Source organism: Ranitomeya imitator, chromosome 5 (assembly GCF_032444005.1).
Source record: "Ranitomeya imitator isolate aRanImi1 chromosome 5, aRanImi1.pri, whole genome shotgun sequence".
NCBI lineage: Eukaryota > Metazoa > Chordata > Amphibia > Anura > Dendrobatidae > Ranitomeya > Ranitomeya imitator.
The window spans coordinates 472,621,551-472,640,887 of NC_091286.1; the positions used below are offsets into that span (position 1 = coordinate 472,621,551).

The 19,337-nt window shown below is 45.5% G+C and overlaps 1 long non-coding RNA gene across 1 annotated transcript; it reads left to right on the forward strand.

Annotated features, from left to right (window-relative positions):
• Window positions 1-200: 200 nt before the first annotated feature.
• On the forward strand, window positions 201-819 carry LOC138680816 (uncharacterized). Its single transcript, XR_011321784.1, has 2 exons — window positions 201-403; window positions 789-819. It is a non-coding gene; the product is annotated as an uncharacterized lncRNA (long non-coding RNA).
• Window positions 820-19,337: the final 18,518 nt, after the last annotated feature.

Here is a 19,337-nt window from a genome sequence, read left to right on the forward strand (position 1 = left end):
TTTGGTCAGAAAAGATTTACACATACCAACATTTTCAAGTTGCGATACAGCCGACGGATTCGCTTCCAGTATAGCTATGCGCAATTTATTTCACTGGTTTTTATTTACCCTGCTGTTCATATAGATCTAGTTCCATTCAGTTGTCAACATTTCATATTGTAAATCATGATTTTCTGATTTTCCATGTGTTTGCTGGTTGTACAGTATTACACTGTGCAATGCTGTCCTAAGCAGAATTCACCTAAAGTGTTGTACTGTGAGCTTTTTCCTGCTGCAGGGTGGTGTCTGCTCTGATCTTATCTGTAGACAGATAACATAGCAGTGTAGAGTTTCAGTTCAGCTGGAGACAACACAGAGTGAGCAGAGGTTCAGACGTCAGAGCTCTGAAGTCCCATTTTTACAGGTATGTTACAGATAAATTATTCTTTTATTCTAAAATTATTCAATATTCTCACTGCTGTGATAAAATGGATGATAGGGGGTTAGCATTAGGGTTGTGTAGACTCAATGTCTGCTTATGAGTACATATTCTCACTGCTGTGATAGAATGGATGATAGGGGGTTAGCATTAGGGTTGTGTAGACTCAATGTCTGCTTATGAGTACATATTCTCACTGCTGTGATAGAATGAGTGCATGCCTCATTTTTGTTTGCGACGCTCCAGCACCATAATCACAGGGCATATCTCAATGTGTGACGGGACGTTATTGTGTGTATTGTTGCGAAATTGTTTTGATTTTTTTTTTCATTCATTGTTTATGGATATATTTTATTTTTTCATTCAACAGTGATGCCTTACAGCATGAGAAGAAGACACTTCACCCAAGCTGAATTGGAGGAGTTTATAAACGACTCCGATACAGACGAGGATGTTAGGTCCGGTCAAAAATGACCGGGAACAGTATAAGTGTATAAAAAAACAACGTTTTTTGCCATTTTATAGAGAAAAAAGCTTTTTTTTTTTTTTTTTTGCCTTTGAAAAAAGTATATCTACATAATGTTTGATATTATTACTTATAGTTAACATTTAGATCAAGATTTTTTTTTTATCTGCAAAAATAATTAATTTTTACAAAAATCGAAAAAATACCATGTTCCCTTTTGGATATAAAAAAAATATAAAACAAGCTTTGTATTTATTTTTTTTTCTGGTATTTGAACAACCATCTTCACAAGCAATATAATAGTGCAAAAACTGTTTAAAAAAAACCACTTAGATTAGCTAAAAATGATTATTTTATAAGGACGGTCAAAAATGACCGGGAACAGTACAAGTGTATGTGAAATCTAAACAGAACAGCAGGGTTAAGTATGCTAACACCTCCCTATATATCTTTGAACCTCCCACAGCCCCTTATATACAGCACGAGCCTCACACAGCCTACTACATATGCGGCATGAGCCCCACACAGCCTCCCTATATACAACATGAACCCCACACAGCCTCACTATATACTGTATGAGCCCCACACAGCCTCTCTATATACGGCATGAACCCCACACAGCCTTCCTATAAACGACATGAGCCCCACACAGCCTTCCTATATACGGCATGAGCTCCACACAGCCTCTCTGTATTTGGCATGATCCACACACAGCCTCCCTATATACAGCATGAGCCCCACACAGACTCCCTATATACAGCATAAGCCCCACACAGCCTCCCTATATAAAGCATGAGCCCCACACAGCCTCCCTATATATGGCATGAGCCCCACACAGTTTCCCCATGTACAGCATGAGCCCCAAAAAGCCTCCCCATGTACAGCATGATCCCCACACAGCCTCCCCATGTACTGAATGAGCCCCAGTTTCCCCATATACTGCATGAGGCCTCACACAGCCTCCCCATAAACTGCATGAGCCCCACACAGCCTCCCCAAAAACTGCATGAGCCCCACAGTCTCTTCACATACTGAATGAGGACACACACAACCTCCCCATATACTGATTGAGCCCACACAGCCTCCCCATATATTGCATGACAGTATACTGCCTTCCCATAGCCTCACCATGAACCCCCAAGTGCTTCACAGAAGTTTACAACGCAGAAATCATTTTTCTTTCCTCAAAAATTATTTTTTAGCAAGCAATTTTTTATTTTCACAAGCATAACAAGAGAAATTGGACCCCAAAAGTTGTTGTCCAGTTTGTCCTGAGTATGCTGATACCCCATATGTGGGGGGAACCACTGTTTGGGCACACGTCGGGGCTCGGAAGGGAAGTAGTGACGTTTTGGAATGCAGACTTTGATAGAATGGTCTGCAAGCATCATGTTACGTTTGCAAAGCCCCTGATGTGCCTAAACAGTAGAAACCCCCCACAAGTGACCCCATTTTGGAAACTAGACCCCCAAGGAACTTATCTAGATGTGTGGTGAGCACTTTGAACCCCCAAGTGCTTCACAGAAGTTTATAATGCTGAGGTGTAAAAATAAAAAAATAATTTTTTCCCACAAAAATAATTTTTTAGCCCCCATTTTTTATTTTCTCAAGGGTAACAGGAGAAATTAGACCCCCACAGTTATTGTGCAACTTTTCCTGAGTACGCTTATTCCCCTTATGTTTGGGTAAACCACTGTTTGGGCGCACGTCGGGGCTCGGAAGGGAGGGAGCACCATTTGACTTTTTGAATGCAAGATTGGCTAGAATCAATGGTAGCGCCATGTTGCATTTGGAGACCCCTGATGTGCCTAAACAGTGGAAACCCCTCAATTCTAACTCCAACACTAACCCCAACACACCCCTAACCCTAATCCCAACTCTAGCCATAACCCTAATCACAACCCTAACCCCAACACACCCCTAACCACAACCCTAACCCCAACACACCCCTAATCCTAATCCCAACCCTAATCCTAATCCCAACCCTAACCACAACCCAACCCCAACCCACCCCTAACCACAACCCTAACACACCCCTAACCCTAATCCCAACCCTAACCCTAATCCCAACCCTAACCGTATCCACAACCCTAACCCCAACACACCCCTAACCCTAATCTTAACCCTATTTCCAACCCTAACCCTATTTCCAACCCTAACCCTAAGGCTATGTGGCCGCGTTGCGGATTGATGTGAGGATTTTTCCGCACCGTTTTTGAAAAATCTGCAGGTAAAAGGCACTGCATTTTACCTGCGGATTTACCGTGGATTTCCAGTATTTTTTTAGCGGATTTCACCTGCGGATTCCTATTGAGGAACTGGTGTAAAACGCAGCAGAATCCGCACAAAGAATTGACATGCTGCGGAAAATACAACGCAGCATTTCCATGCTGTAATTTTCACACCATGGGCACAGCGGATTTGGTTTTCCATAGGTTTACATGGTACTGTAAACGTGATGGAAAACTGCTACGAATCCGCAGCGGCCAATCCGCTGCGGATCCGCAGCCAAATCCGCACCGTGTGCACATAGCCTAATTGCCCTAAAACCCTAATTGCAACCCTAACCCTAATTCTAAACCTAACCCTAATTCTAACTCTAACCCTAATTCTAACCCTAACCCTAATTGCAACGCTAGCCCTAGTTCTAACCCTAACCCTAGTTCTAACCCTAACCCTAATTGCAACGCTAGCCCTAGTTCTAACCCTAACCCTAGTTCTAACCCTAACCCTAACCCTGGTGGAAAAATAAAAATAAATATATTTTCTTCTATTTTATTATTGTCCCTACCTATGGGGGTGATAAAGGGGGGGTTCATTTACGATTTTTTTTTTATTTTGATCACTATGATAGTTTTTATCACAGTGATCAAAATGTACCTGCAATGGCCGGTAGATTCAGCAGGCACATGCGCCCACCATTTTGGAAGATAGCAGCGCCCATGGAGAAGACGGACGGACACCGGAGCTCGGTAAGTATGGGGGGTGGGATTGGAGCACGGGGGTGGGATCGGAGCACTGGGAGAGCGGACAGGAGGACGGAGGGGAGCAGAGCACAGGACAGGACAAAGGGGAGGAGATCAGTGGCGGTGGCGGGGGTAGATCGTGGGCTCCAGCCATGGCCAATGATATAGCAGCATCAGCCATGGCTGGATTGTAATATTTCACCAATTTTCATTGGTGAAATATTACAATTGCTCTGATTGAAAGTGAAAGTGAAACAGTCACTTTCAACAGCCAATCAGAGCGATCGTAGCCACGGGGGGGCGATGCCGCCCCCCTGGGCTGAAGTACCACTCCCCCTGTTTCTGTAGGTTGGGTGAAATTGCAGTTAACACCCGACCTGCAGGGACGCGATCATTCTGTGAGACAGCATATGCATCACAGGTCGGATTGGCACCCACTTTCATGACGCATACGCTGTGTCACAGGTCGGGAAGGGTGCTTTGTCCTATAAATTAAAGCTGCAAGACTCATTACATGTACCCAATTCCTGCCACATATCTCACCTAAAGCCAGGCATCTTAAACCCCTTCTTCAAGGATCCTAGTGCTATAACTTCTCTCATCAGCTCTGAGGATACCTTTGAGGTAAAAAGTATCTTTGCTATGAAGGTGAGAAGAAAGACCTTTTTCATGATTGATTGGAAAGGATTTGGTCCTGAAGAAATATCTTGGGAACCAAATGAAAACATTCATGCCCCACTTCTACAAAAATTCCTTATGTACTTAAGAGGGGGCATAAGAGGGGGGGTACTGTAATAACGATCCCTCTTCCTCCTTCCGGCAGAGACGCCAACATGCTCACCCACACACCAACTCTGCTCCGGTCCCCATGAAGTCTGTTTCCTCTCAGGACCTGAGCTCATCACTCAGGTCTCCTGGGAGTGTAGTTAGGACACACGGCAGCACTTGCTTCTGAAAACATTCCCAGCCAAGCATGAGGAGTGCCTCTGTAGCAGAAACTGTAGCAGAAACTGTCTCTTATCAGATTCTGACACTAGTGTCTTCCCTGGAGGAATGTAACAAAAGTTTACCGGAGCCACAGTAACCATCTTGGAAGATAAGTTGGTTTTCTTCCTCTTGGTCAGTGGGTAAGAAAGACCTAAGTGCATCTGCCTTTATATCCTTGTCAGCCGGACAGAAACGCAGGACAAAGTCAACACATGCTCCTTCACACTTTGGGCTGTGTTCATACATAGTGTTTTTGCTGCATTTTTGCACATTTGCATTGCTTTCAATGTTGAAAGAAAACATTCACCAGGAAAGGTAATTTTAACATTTTGCTACCTTACCTGGCCATGTGGTGTGTGAGACATGAGATGAGTCTCCACATTTCAAAAAAAATAATTGGCACACAACACTAAGGTGGCATCAATTTCCCCAGAGTAGAAATGGTATAATGGTGCTCTGAAACCCCTGCCACTAAAGGCAACACACAACAAGGAGACCTGAATATGAGTCTCTATTTACCAAAAATTTGGCTTGTCATCACTCATGTGGAAGCAAAAGGAGGAGGAATAGGAGGAATACAAGCTGCTTTAAAAAAATAAGGCAAACTGTAAGCAAAAAGTAACAGTGGTGGACAGACTTTCTGATTCTTGCGCCACCAAGGCACTTGTTAGTAACATCAGCAGCAGTAGCAAAAGCAGCTACAGTAGCCATGACAAAGGTGTGACAGACTGCAATAACGCGAGATCAATGCCACACACTGAAAACTACACTATCACATACCTGCCCAGTAGGCGACTGGGGTGCAAAAGTCATTGGAAATCCATGACTTTTTCATCTTGATGAAAGTTAGGCAGTATACACTTTCAGGGGACAACCGGATGTGCTTATCCATCAGGACACCACCAGCAGCGCTGAAGACACGTTCTGAGAGAACGCTGGCTGCCCGGTCATGACAAAACCTCCAAGGCGTGACTTGCAAGCTCGGGCCACGCTTCCATTACTGAAGACCAAAATGCAAATGGATCCAAACTCCCTTGATAAATGTGGAAGGTAAAGGGGAAATAGGAAAATGTCAGCCTTAGTGATGAGCGAATATGCTCGTTACTCGAGATTTCCCGAGCACGCTCGGGTGTCCTCCGAGTGAAACTGCATGCAGTTAAAATTCCAATAGTTAGTCATGGTTAGTAGGGTTGAGCGACTTTTAGTTTTTTAGGGTCGAGTCGGGTTTCGCAAAACCCGACTATCTCAAAAGTCGAGTCGAGTGAAGTCGGCCGATTATCTCGAAAAGTCGGGGATCGACCGAAACACGAAACCCAATGCAAGTCAATGGGGAAGCATAGTCGGCAGTGAGTGGAGGCCAGGAAAACACGTACAGTGCCCATTTTAATGGCAAAAACATCCATTCTTGTTACTGAAGCTTGTCAATCTTAATTTACCTTATAATAATAGTAAGGCATTGGAAATTGGGGGTGATTTGGCTAAAGTTGTGGGGGGTAGGGCTGGTTCAAGTATTTAGTGGGCCCAGGAAGTCTGGACCACGTCATGGCAGTGGAGCAGGGAGAGGTAAGTATTTAAACTTTGCAAGTGCTGTGATCCTGATCAAGCAGGGGGGCCCACTCGTTGGCATTGGCACTGGCACAGGTCCCCTCAAAGTACAGCGGTGTATTTGCACGGTGGGGGCGCCTCCCACCGGCAGCGACACTTTTGCGTACTATGAGGGGCCCTATGCCAGTGATGTCGCCAACGAGTATTCCCCCCCCCCACCTGATGAAGGAACCTGCACTTTCATCTGCACCTTCCTCTTTGTCCCCGTGTAAGGTGGTATGGTATGCGGGAAGGGGAACCTGACTTTCAGCAGGGTCACATTCTGGCTTTGTAGCGTGCATGGGGAATGTAGCGTTCTGGGTCAATGTATCAGCAGACTCATCTATCACTGGCTGGGCAATGGGCAGGATGAGGAGGATGAGGAGGAAACACAGATATAGGCCCAAATAATATAGTGGGCTAAATGCAGTTCAAAATTGGTAACAGGAATAACCAGGGGGCATTGCTTTGTTCAGTGGAGTACAACTGTAATGAGAGGCTGACACAGTGAGTAGGCCCAAATCAGTAAGTAGGCTAAATGCAGTTCAAAATTGGTAACAGAAGTAAACAGGCGGCACTGGTTTGTTCAGTGTAGGAGAACATCAAGGAGCGGCAGACACCGTTAGTTGGGCCAACAAAACAAGTAGGCCAAATGCAGTGTTATATTAAAAACAATTTAACGAGAGCCTGAAGGTAGAAGCTAGGGAAAGGTAACCTGGAGAACACCTTGGAGCGGAAGACACCGTTTGTAGAACCCAGACCCAACTTGTAGGCCTAATGCAGTGTTGTTTCAACAACTACTTAACGAGAGCTTGAAGATAGAAGCTAGGGAGAGGCAACCTGGAGAACACCTTGGAGCGGCAGACACCGTCTCTACAACCAAGACCCAACTTGTAGGCCTAATGCAGTGTTGTTTCAACAACTACTTAACGAGAGCTTGAAGATAGAAGCTAGGGAGAGGCAACCTGGAGAACACCTTGGAGTGGCAGACACCGTCTCTACAACCCAGACCCAACTTATAGGCCTAATGCAGTGTTGTTTCAACAACTACTTAACGAGAACTTGAAGATAGAAGCTAGGGAGAGGCAACCTGGAGAACACTTTGGAGCAGCAGACACCGTCTCTACAACCCAGACCCAACTTGTAGGCCTAATACAGTGTTGTTTCAACAACTATTTAACGAGAGCTTGAAGATAGAAGCTAGGGAGAGGCAACCTGGAGAACACCTTGGAGCGGCAGACACCATCTCTACAACCCAGACCCAACTTGTAGGCCTAATGCAGTGTTGTTTCAACAACTACTTAACGAGAGCTTGAAGATAGAAGCTAGGGAGAGGCAACCTGGAGAACACCTTGGAGTGGCAGACACCGTCACTACAACCAAGACACAACTTGTAGGCCTAATGCAGTGTTGTTTCAACAACTACTTAACGAGAGCTTGAAGATAGAAGCTAGGGAGAGGCAACCTGGAGAACACCTTGGAGTGGCAGACACCGTCTCTACAACCCAGACCCAACTTGTAGGCCTAATGCAGTGTTGTTTCAACAACTATTTAACGAGAGCTTGAAGATAGAAGCTAGGGAGAGGCAACCTGGAGAACACCTTGGAGCAGCAGACACCGTCTCTACAACCCAGACCCAACTTGTAGGCCTAATGCAGTGTTGTTTCAACAACTACTTAACGAGAACTTGAAGATAGAAGCTAGGGAGAGGCATCCTGGAGAACACCTTGGAGCGGCAGATACCGTCTCTACAACCAAGACACAACTTGTAGGCTTAATGCAGTGTTGTTTCAACAACTACTTAACGAGAGCTTGAAGATAGAAGCTAGGGAGAGGCAACCTGGAGAACACCTTGGAGTGGCAGACACCGTCTCTACAACCCAGACCCAACTTGTAGGCCTAATGCAGTGTTGTTTCAACAACTATTTAACGAGAGCTTGAAGATAGAAGCTAGGGAGAGTCAACCTGGAGAACACCTTGGAGCGGCAGACACCGTCTCTACAACCCAGACCCAACTTGTAGGCCTAATGCAGTGTTGTTTCAACAACTACTTAACAAGAGCTTCAAGATAGAAGTGAGGGAGAGGCAATATAGAGAACACCTTGGAGCGGAAGACTCAGTTTGTAGACCACAACGAAACTTGTGGCCCCAATGCAGTTTTATAATTCTGACAGGCTAAAAACCAGACAATTTTTTTTTTTTTTTTTAGAGGAGGACAGCTATATTAAGTGGCGCAGACAGATACTGCTAGTAGGCCTTACACCACAAAGTTGGCTCACTGCAGGTTGAAAAAAAGGTACATGGGTACACGGTCGGCATTGGTGTGCTCAGCGGAGGACAAATGGAAGGAGGGACCGCAGAAAGACTTAGTAGGCCTAAAATAAAAAAAATTAGGCTCAATGCAGTTTGAATTATCTTGCAGGGGTACACAGGCAGCATTGGTGCGGTCAGCGGAGGACAATTTGAAGGAGGGACCGCAGACACACTTAGTAGGCCTAAAATAAAAAAAAAATAGGCTCAAAGCACCTTCGATTATGTGGCAGGGGTACACAGGAAGCATTGGTGTGGTCAGCGGAGGACGATTGGAAGGAGTGTCTGACACAGTTTGCACTCCCAAAAAATAAATAGATGTTAATGTCTCGCAAAACAACAAAACCAAAAAACAAAGGGTGGCATACTTAGGCACAGGGGTGGGCTCCTCTGCTGAGTTTCAGACATAGTAATTTTGCGCTAAGTATTTACTGGTGTCAATATAGGACACTGACCCTGACTATTTTAACTAGCATCATACATGTCAACAAATTGGTATTGTCAGTGCCAGGCATTGAAGGATGTCAGCGCATAGACTAAACATTGGTGGAGTTGTGAGAGATAATTTTGCAAGTGGTAGAGCACTGTTTGAGCTGGGGGGGAAACTCTCTTGTGGCCGGCGGTACAGGCCCAGGGCCCCTCATGTTACAACGGTGTGTCTGACGTTGGGTGCGTGCCACCACCACCAGAGACACTTTATTGTACTATGAGGGACCCAGTGGCAGTGCCGTCGACCAAAAGCAGGCACACCCACCTCTTCAGAAAAACGGCACTCTCACGCGCCAAGTGGCGAGACCACGGCCCCGTGGGGGGAGTTAGCCCATTTAGGGAGGTGTAAACATGTCATATGCTGGACAAACAGCTGCTGCAAATTAAGAGATTGGAACAGTCAGTAAGACCAGTCCACAAGCAAGACCTTTTTATAGGAAAGCTAGGTGTCAGCCTGGAAAGGTGGGGCAAAATAATTTGAAATCCATGAGTGGTTCATTTTAATGAAGGTTAGATCATCAACATTTTGGGTAGCCAGACGAGTCCTTTTTTCGGTCAATATTGAACCAGCAGCACTGAATACTCTTTCTGATAGCACACTAGCTGCTGGGCAAGCAAGCTCCTGCAATGCATATTCTGCCAATTCAGGCCAGGTGTCTATTTTGGCTGCCCAGTAATCAAATGGGAATGACGGTTGAGGGAGAACATCGATAAGGGATGAAAAATAGTTAGTAACCATACTGGACAAATGTTGTCTCCTGTCACTTTGAATTGATGCTGCAGTACCTGTCCTGTCTGCGGTCATTGCGAAATCACTCCACAACCTGGTCAGAAAACCCCTCTGTCCAACGCCACTTCTGATTTGTGCACCTCTAACACCTCTGCCCTGTTGCCCCTTGCAGCTCGTGTGAGAACCATCACCGGCGCTGAATCAAACGGTCTGCAAGAGTTGCTTGTTTGGTTGCTAATATTTGTTCGAGGTTCTCATGTGGCATGATATTTTGCAATTTGCCTTTATAGCGAGGATCTAGGAGGCAGGCCAACCAGTAATCGTCATCGGTCATCATTTTAATAATGCGTGGGTCCCTTTTGAGGGTACGTAAGGCATAATCCGCCATGTGGGCCAAAGTTCCAGTTCTCAAATCTGTGCTTGTGCTGGGTTGAGGGGTAGTTTCAGGCAAATCTACGTCACTTGTCTCCCTCAAAAAGCCTGAACCCTGCCTTGCAACACCACCAGTTTCTATTGGCCCCGGAGAAGCTTCCTCATTCAAAAAATACTCATCCCCATCATCCTCCTCGTCCTCCTCCTCTTCGCCCGCTACCTCGTCCTGTAGACTGCCCTGACCAGACAATGGCTGACTGTAATCAAGGCTTCCCTCTTCCTCGGCTGCAGACGCCTGCTCCTTTATGTGCGTCAAACTTTGCATCAGCAGACGCATTAGGGGGATTCTCATGCTTATTATGGCGTTGTCTGCACTAACCAGCCGTGTGCATTCCTCAAAACACTGAAGGACTTGACACAGGTCTTGTACCTTCGACCTCTGCACACCTGACAACTCCATGTCTGCCATCCAACTGCCTGCCCGTGTATGTGTATCCTCCCACAAATACATAACAGCACACCTCTGTTCGCACAGTCTCTGAAGCATGTGCAGTGTGGAGTTCCACCTTGTTGCAACGTCGATGATTAGGCGATGCTGGGGAAGGTTCAAAGACCGCTGATGGTTCTGCATATGGCTGGAGTGTACGGGCGAACGGCGGATATGCGAGCAAAGTCTGCGCACTTTGAGGAGCAGGTCGAGTAACCCCGGATAACTTTTCAGGAAGCACTGCACCACCAGGTTTAAGGTGTGAGCCAGGCAAGGAATGTGTTTCAGTTGTGAAAGGGCTATGGCAGCCATAAAATTCCTTCCATTATCACTCACTACCTTGCCTGCCTCAAGATGTACAGTGCCCAGCCATGACTGAGTTTCTTTCTGCAAGAACTCGGACAGAACTTCCGCGGTGTGTCTGTTGTCGCCCAAACATTTCATTGCCAATACAGCCTGCTGACACTTGCCTCTAGCTGTCCCATAATGGGACACCTCGTGTGCAACAGTGGCAGCTGCGGATGGAGTGGTCATGCGACTGCGGTCTGTGGACGATCTCTCGCTTCTGCAGGAGGACGAGGAGGAGGAGGAGGGGGGCGAACGCCTACAGCCAACTGTTTCCTAGACTGTGGGCTAGGCAGAACTGTCCCAATATTGCTGTTCCCTGTGGACCCTGCATCCACCACATTAACCCAGTGTGCCGTGATGGACATGTAACGTCCCTGGCCATGCCTACTGGTCCATGCATCTGTTGTCAGGTGCACCTTTGTACTCACAGATTGCCTGAGTGCATGGATGATGCGGTCTTTTACATGCTGGTGGAGGGCTGGGATGGCTTTTCTCGAAAAGAAGTGTCGACTGGGTAGCTCGTAGTGTGGTACAGCGTAGTCCATCATGGTTTTGAAAGCTTCGCTTTCAACTTACCTGTAGGGCATCATCTCTAACGAGATTAGTCTAGCAATGTGGGCGTTCAAACCCTGTGTGCGCGGATGCGAGGATGAGTACTTCCTTTTCCTAACGAGAGTCTCATGTAGGGTGAGCTGGACTGGAGAGCTGCAGATCGTGGAACTAGCGGGGGTGCCGGTGGACATGGCAGACTGAGAGAGGGTTGGAGATGGTATTCTTGCTGGTGCCCTACATGCAGTGTTTCCTACTACAAACCTGGTGATTCCCTGACTGCTTTGGCCTGGCGACGAAACCTGCACATTTACTGCAGGTGGTGTGGGAAATGGTGGGCTTACAGTGAGGGAAGGGATGTAGCGTTGCTGATTAGCTTCATTGGCCGAGGGTGCTACAACCTTAAGGGACGTTTGGTAGTTAGTCCAGGCTTGCAAATGCATGGTGGTTAAATGTCTACGCATGCAACTTGTATTTAGACTTTTAAGATTCTGACCTCTGCTTAAGGTAGTTGAACATTTTTGACAGATGACTTTGCGCTGATCATTTGGATGTTGTTTAAAAAAATGCCAGACTGCACTCTTTCTACTATTGGATACCTTTTCAGGCATTGCAGACTGAGCTTCTTTAACCGGATGGCCACGCTGTCCTACAACTGGTTTTGGTTTTGCCACGCATTTTTGGCCAGATACGGGCCTGGCAGATGGAACCTGTTGCGATGTTGATGCCTGCTGCGGCTCCTCCTCCTCCGCTTTAGAGCTACTGCCGCCTGCACCCTGTTCCCCCAATGGCTGCCAATCGGGGTCAACAACTGGGTCATCTATGACCTCCTCTTCTATCTCGTGTGCAACTTCGTCTGTGTCACCGTGTAAGCCGGTGGTATAGCGTTCGTGACGGGGCACCATAGTCTTATCAGGGTCTGATTCTGGATCAGTACACTGCGAGGGCAATGTTCTGGTCTGAGTCAAAGGAACAGCATAGTAATCTGGCTGTGGCTGTGCATCTGTGCACTCCATGTCCGATTCAACTTGTAATGGGCATGGCCTGTTAACTATTTCACTTTCTAACCCAGGAACGGTATGTGTAAAGAGCTCCATGGAGTAACCCGTTGTGTCGCCTGACGCATCCTTCTCTGTTGTTCTTGGTGAAGAAGACAAGGAAGCGAATTGTCCCTGACCGTGAACATCCACTAACGACGCACTACTCTTACGTTTAGCAGTTTCAGAAAAGGAGGCGAAAGAGCTAGAGGCTGAGTCAGCAAGGAAAGCCAAAACTTGTTCTTGCTGCTCCGGCTTTAAAAGCGATTTTCCTAGGTACACAGGTTTTCCTGTGTAGCCAGACGACGAAGCTGGCTCAACAACTCGAGACTTAGGTGCTATATTGCTTTTCTCACGACCACCTGATGCTCCACCACCACTACCCACGGCCAAGACCTCTTCCACCAGACTTCCTCATTGTTTGAAAAACGTAACCAAACTAACGGTATTTGTTACTGTAAAACCAGTTGCAAGGTGAACTCAAACTTCTGTTGGATTTATATATCCCTTTATAGGTGGGTGAGACTGCAGGTAAAATCAGGCCCAATGTATAGCAGTACACAGCTTCTGTGGCAGACAGATATGCCACTAACAGGACTGACGCAGATGCAGACACTACCAATAAAAATCTCCCCCTTTTTATTTTTTCTGGGAGAATATTGAAGAAATGTGGCCCACTCTTATACAGTATATGTTCTGTGGCATAAAATGAAAGACAGATGCCACACACAGGACTGGCACTGAGGCAGAATTGCCAATCTTAATCTCCCACTATTTTTTTTTTCCTGGGAGAATTGTCAAAAAATCTGGCCCAGTGTTACACACTAGGTTTTATGGGGAACAAAATGAGAGACAGATGGCACACACAGGACTGGCACTGAGGCAGAATTGCCAATCTTAATCTCCCACTATTTTTTTTTCCTGGGAGAATTGTCAAAAAATCTGGCCCAGTGTTACACACTAGGTTTAGGTTTAATGGGGCACAAAATGAGAGACAGATGGCACACACAGGACTGGCACTGAGGCAGAAATGCAAATCTTAATCTCCCACTATTTTTTTTTTATTTATGGGAAATTGGCAAGAAATCAGGCCCACTGTTAGACTGTATGTTTTCTGTGGCACAAAATGAGAGACAGATGCCACACACAGGACTGGCACTGAGGCAGAAATGCCAATCTTAATCTCCCACTTTTTTTAACTTTATTGTGGGAGAATTACCAAGAAATCAGGCCCAGTGTTACACACTAGGTTTTCTGTGGCACAAAATGAGAGACAGATGCCACACACAGGACTGGCACAGAAGCAGAATGGCCAATCTTAATCTCCCACTATTTTCTTTTTCTGGGAGAATTGTCAAAAAATCTGGCCCAGTGTTACACACTAGGTTTTATGGGGCACAAAATGAGTGACAGCTGGCACACACAGGACTGGCACTGAGGCAGAAATGCCAATCTTAATCTCCCACTATTTTTTTTTCCTGGGAGAATTTAAAAAAAATCTTGCCCAGTATTACACACTAGGTTTTCTATGGCACAAAATTAGAGACAGATGCCACACACAGCACTGGCACTGAGGCTGAATTGCCAATCTTAATCTCCCACTATTTTTTTTTTATTTATGGGAGAATTGGCAAGAAATCAGGCCCACTGTTAGACTGTATATTTTCTGTGGCACAAAATGAGACACAGATGCCACACACAGGACTGCCACTGATGCAGATTTGCCAATTTCAATCTGCACCCTTTTTTTTTTTTTTTTTCTTCAGGGAGACTAGTGAATAAATCTGGGCCACTGTATTAGAGTATATTTTCTGTGGCAGAAAGTGGCTTGAAGAGATATAACGAAAAAAAAAAAGGGATTGTACTACAATTACTATCTCCCTGCAGTAATCTCAGCAAAGTATGGCAGGCAGCAATAACAAGGAGTGGACTGCTGCACAAAAAAGTCAAAAGTGCGGACAAATAAACAAAATAGCTGTGCAGAAAGGGAGGAGCAACAGGATTTGTGCTTTGAAAAAAGCAGTTGGTTTGCACAGCAGCGTACAAACAGCAATGCAGCTATCAGGGAGCCTTCTAGGGCAGCCCAATGAGCTACAGCGCTGAGGAAAAAAATGTAGCCTCCACTGTCCCTGCAAACAAAAGGTGGTGTTGGACAGTGGAAATCGCTACAGCACAAGCGGTTTGGGGGTTAATGTACCCTGCCTAACGCTATCCCTGCTTCTGACGAAGTGGCAGCAACCTCTCCCTATACTCAGATCGGCAGCAGTAAGATGGCGGTCGGCGTGCACACCCCTTTATAGCCCCTGTGACGCCGCAGAAAGCAAGCCAATCACTGCAATGCCCTTCTCTAAGATGGTGGGGACCAGGACCTATGTCATCACGCTGCCCACACTCTGCGTCCACCTTCATTGGCTGAGAAATGGTGCTTTTCACGTCATTGAAACGCGACTTTGGCGTGAAAGTCGCCGACCGCGTGGCCGACCCCACACAGGGATCGGGTCGGGTTTCATGAAACCCGACTTTGCCAAAAGTTGGCGACTTATGAAAATGACCGATCCGTTTCGCTCAACCCTAATGGTTAGTCATGCCATGACTAAGACCTAAATGGTCAAAATGCGTTGGTTGAATAACCAGGGACCCCATTCCTATCATATACCAAGATAAGACTTTATTTTAAGAATGTTGTGATTAAAATTGGAATTTTAACTACATGCAATTTCACGCTGGAGACTACTCCCTTTTTCTCTTTTTCTAGGGCTCTCTGGCTGAAATGCTGGCAGGGGTACCTTCAGAAGAAATCTAAACTAAGCCCGATTCCTTATGATTGCGAATATTTATTAGGGCCTGCCTTGGATGATGTGCTGAAGAAGTCTGACAACAATAATAAAGGATTCCCCAACCTGTCTATCCCATCTTATAAAAAGTCCTTTAAGAATAGAAGGTTTAATAGGAGGAGAAGAGGGTAGAGGCTTTCTGTTTAAAGCTCCCCCCATGACTGTAAAAAACCCTCCCAATGATGTGTATTCCCAGGTGGGGAAAGACTATCACTCTTCTTTCCTGCCTGGGAAGAGATTTTCAGAAGCAACTGCATGCTCAACCTAACAAAGACAGGCTTAAAACTTGAACTCAGTTCCTGAACAAAATTCACCCTGACTCCCCTACGGTCCTTGCCAGAGGAACAACTGGCCTTAGAGTCCGAAGTTCTGGATTTAGTGGGAAAGGCAGTTCTCCTGGAGGTCCCCATACAGGAAAGAGGGGATAGATTCTATTCCCCTTTGTTTTTGGTGAGAAGCCGGATGGGACTTTTAGCGTTATTTTCACCTTGAAAAATTCCTAAGGATTCAGTCCTTCAAAATGGAGTCAGTAAACTCAACTATAAAATACTCTTCACAAATTGTTTTATGCCAGTCTTAGACCTGATAGATGCCTGTTATCATGTTGCCATACACAAGGATCACCAAAAGTTCCTCACTGTAGCCATATACATAAAAGGGGTAGTCAGGCACTTTCAGTATAGAGTCTTTCCACTCCGCCGAGCAATGGCCCCCTGAGTTTTTACCAAACTGAACACAGAAATAATGGTGCACCTGCTGGAAAGAGGTGTACTAATTGTTCCTTATCTAGATGATTTTTTTGACTGTGGGCAACTCATCCCAACACTGCAGGATTCAGTTGGGAGGGGTCATGACTTCCTTAAGAGACTTAGGCTGGTTTTTAAATCTAAAGAAATCAAAGCTAGAGCTAAAAAATATACAGGAGATTCTAGGGCTCATGTTGGACTCAAAAAACTAATGAGTGTGGTCTTCCGGAAGACAAAACAAAAAAGGTCATGTCATATATCACCGGGACGTCCTGAGGAATGAGATCTCTCTGGTAGGTCATCTAGAAGGTAAGATGACACTATCTCCAGAGAGCACACATTCTTCTGTTGGTGGCTAAAATTAAAGAAGTTAGTCAGGGAGAGCCTTGTGTAAAAAGGATTACTCATGTGGTGGCCATGGATGTGACCCCCATGGGATAGGGGGTCTTATCTAAAGCAAATAATAGTCCAAGGGGTTTGGACAAGAGATCATATAGTAGGTTCATCAAACTTTAAGGAGCTACAGTGGTATGTAAAATTTTGGGCACCCCTGGTCAAAATTATTGTTATTGTGAACAGTTAAGCAAGTTGAAGATGAAGTGATCTCTAAAAGACCTAAAATAAAGATGACACGTTTCCTTTGTATTTTAGACCCCACAAAAATTATATATTTGTATATATTGTAATTTTTTACATTTTAAAAATTACAAAAAGAAAATGTTCTGATGCAAAAGTTTGAGCACCTTTGGAGATTTGTGTTCTCAAATAAATTTGACCAAGGTTTCAGACCTTAATTAACCCGTTAAGGCTATGGCTTGTTCACCATCAGCGTTAGGAAATGCCAGTTGATGCAAATGTCCAAGTTTATAAAAACTCAGCCTCCTCTAACACTGTGTCAAAAAACAGCACCATGGGTTCTTCTAAGTTGTTCCTCTATCGGATCACAGCTAGACACCTATTTCTGCTACTGCACAGGCACAGACGGCACTATCTTGGAGGAGGAATTATTTTTTTCTTCTCCAGTAAGATGGCGCCACCAGCGCATGCGCTGTAACAGCTATCAGATCATAGCTATAGACTCTTATAGCTGCTACTGCGCAGGTGCGGTGGGCACCATTTTCAAATAGTTTTTCTTTTTAAATTTCCGTAGCTGGATAGCATCAAGAAAATGTATTATTGCCACACTAAACATGCGATTATGCTGCAGAGCATGTGCCATGGCTGACACCTTCATGTAAAAGTGTTTTTTGTCTCTTTCTTCAGTATGTTAGATATTCATTATGCAAAATAGTGGGTGGGTCACTGACGGATCAGTGACCTGTCAGCTGTCTGCATTATGAATATCTAATCAGAGCACCACATACACCAGCCCCACCTTAGGGCATGAGAATCTCATTAACACAAAACTGAAAATAAAGATTAAAGAACAACAATAAGACAATTTCATCAACCTCAACAATGTATCATTTTAATCAGAATAACGGCACTGATCTGACACTGTGTGTAGGTTACTGAGCACAATCCTGCTGACAGGTTCCCGTTAATGACCAAGCCAATTTTTACAATTCTGACCACTGTCACTTTATGAAGTTATAGCTCTGGATCGCTTCAACGTATCCTACTGATTCTGAGATTGTTTTTTTCATGACATATTGTACTGCATGTGGTGAAATTTCTTTGATATAACTTGCATTTATTTATAGAAAAAACAAATTTGGCAAAAATGTTTGAAAATTTACAATCTCTCTCTGAGTCCCTTCTCCCTCTTACAGACATAGCTAACCTTCATCACACAGATTCTGCTGCCACTTTTTATAACACCACAATAACAGTAACACTTGACTCGGCCTCCCCCCTGACGTATATCAAAACTCATACAATCAACAGGCAGCCCTGGCTGACAAGCCTGACCAAAGAACTGAGACGGGCTTCCAGGTTCGCTGAGCGGAGATGGAAGCGATCCCGCTCAACTGAGCACTTCATCGCATACAAGCAGTCCCTCACCAGCTTCAATTCCACACTCACTGCTGCAAAATAAACTTACTTCTCATCTCTCATATCCTCCCTGTCTCACAACCCTAAACAGCTTTTCAACACTTTCAATTCTCTACTCCGTCCCCCAGCACCTCCCCACTCTCCTCTCATTTTTGCTGAAGACTTTGCTTCTTTCTTTAAGCAGAAAATTGATACGATCAGAGAAAGCTTTGGCCCGCAGCCGCCAATGCCCCTCTTAGCTGCTCCACCCTGTTCCTCCAAAACCAACTTCTCCACCATGACAGAAGATCAGCTCTTCACCCTCCTGTCAAGATCACATCTCACCACTTGCACGCTTGACCCGCTCCCATCCCACCTCATCCCTAACCTCACCACAGTCTTCATCCCAACCTTAGTACACCTCTTCAACCTTTCACTCACAAATGGTGTCTTCCCCTCATCCTTAAAGCATGCCAAGATCAAACCAATCCTCAGATCAAAGCCCTCCCTCGACCCAGCCTTTGTGTCTAGCTATCACTAAATATCTCTTCTCCCTCATGCCTCAAAACTACTGGAACAGCATGTCCATCTTGAACTGTCCTCCTACCTTTCCTCCTGCTCCCTCTTTGACCGCTTACAATCTGGCTTCTGACCACATCACTGAACTGAAACTGCCCTAACTAAAGTCACCAATGACCTACTAACCATCAAGAGCAAGCGACACTACTCTGTCATCCTTCTCCTGGACCTGTCTTCTACCTTCGACATTGTCGACCATTCCCTCCTGCTACAGATTCTCGCATCTCTTGGCATCACAGACTTGGCCCTATCCTGGATCTCATCATATCTAACAGACAGAACATTCAGTGCCTCCCTCTCCCACACCACCTCCTCACCTCGCCCCCTGTCTGTCGGTGTTCCCCAAGGCTCAGTCCTAGGGCCCCTGCTCTTCTCCATCTACACCTTCAGCCTGGGACAGCTCATAGAATTCCATAGTTTGCAGTATCATCTCTACACCGATGACACGCAGATCTACCTAT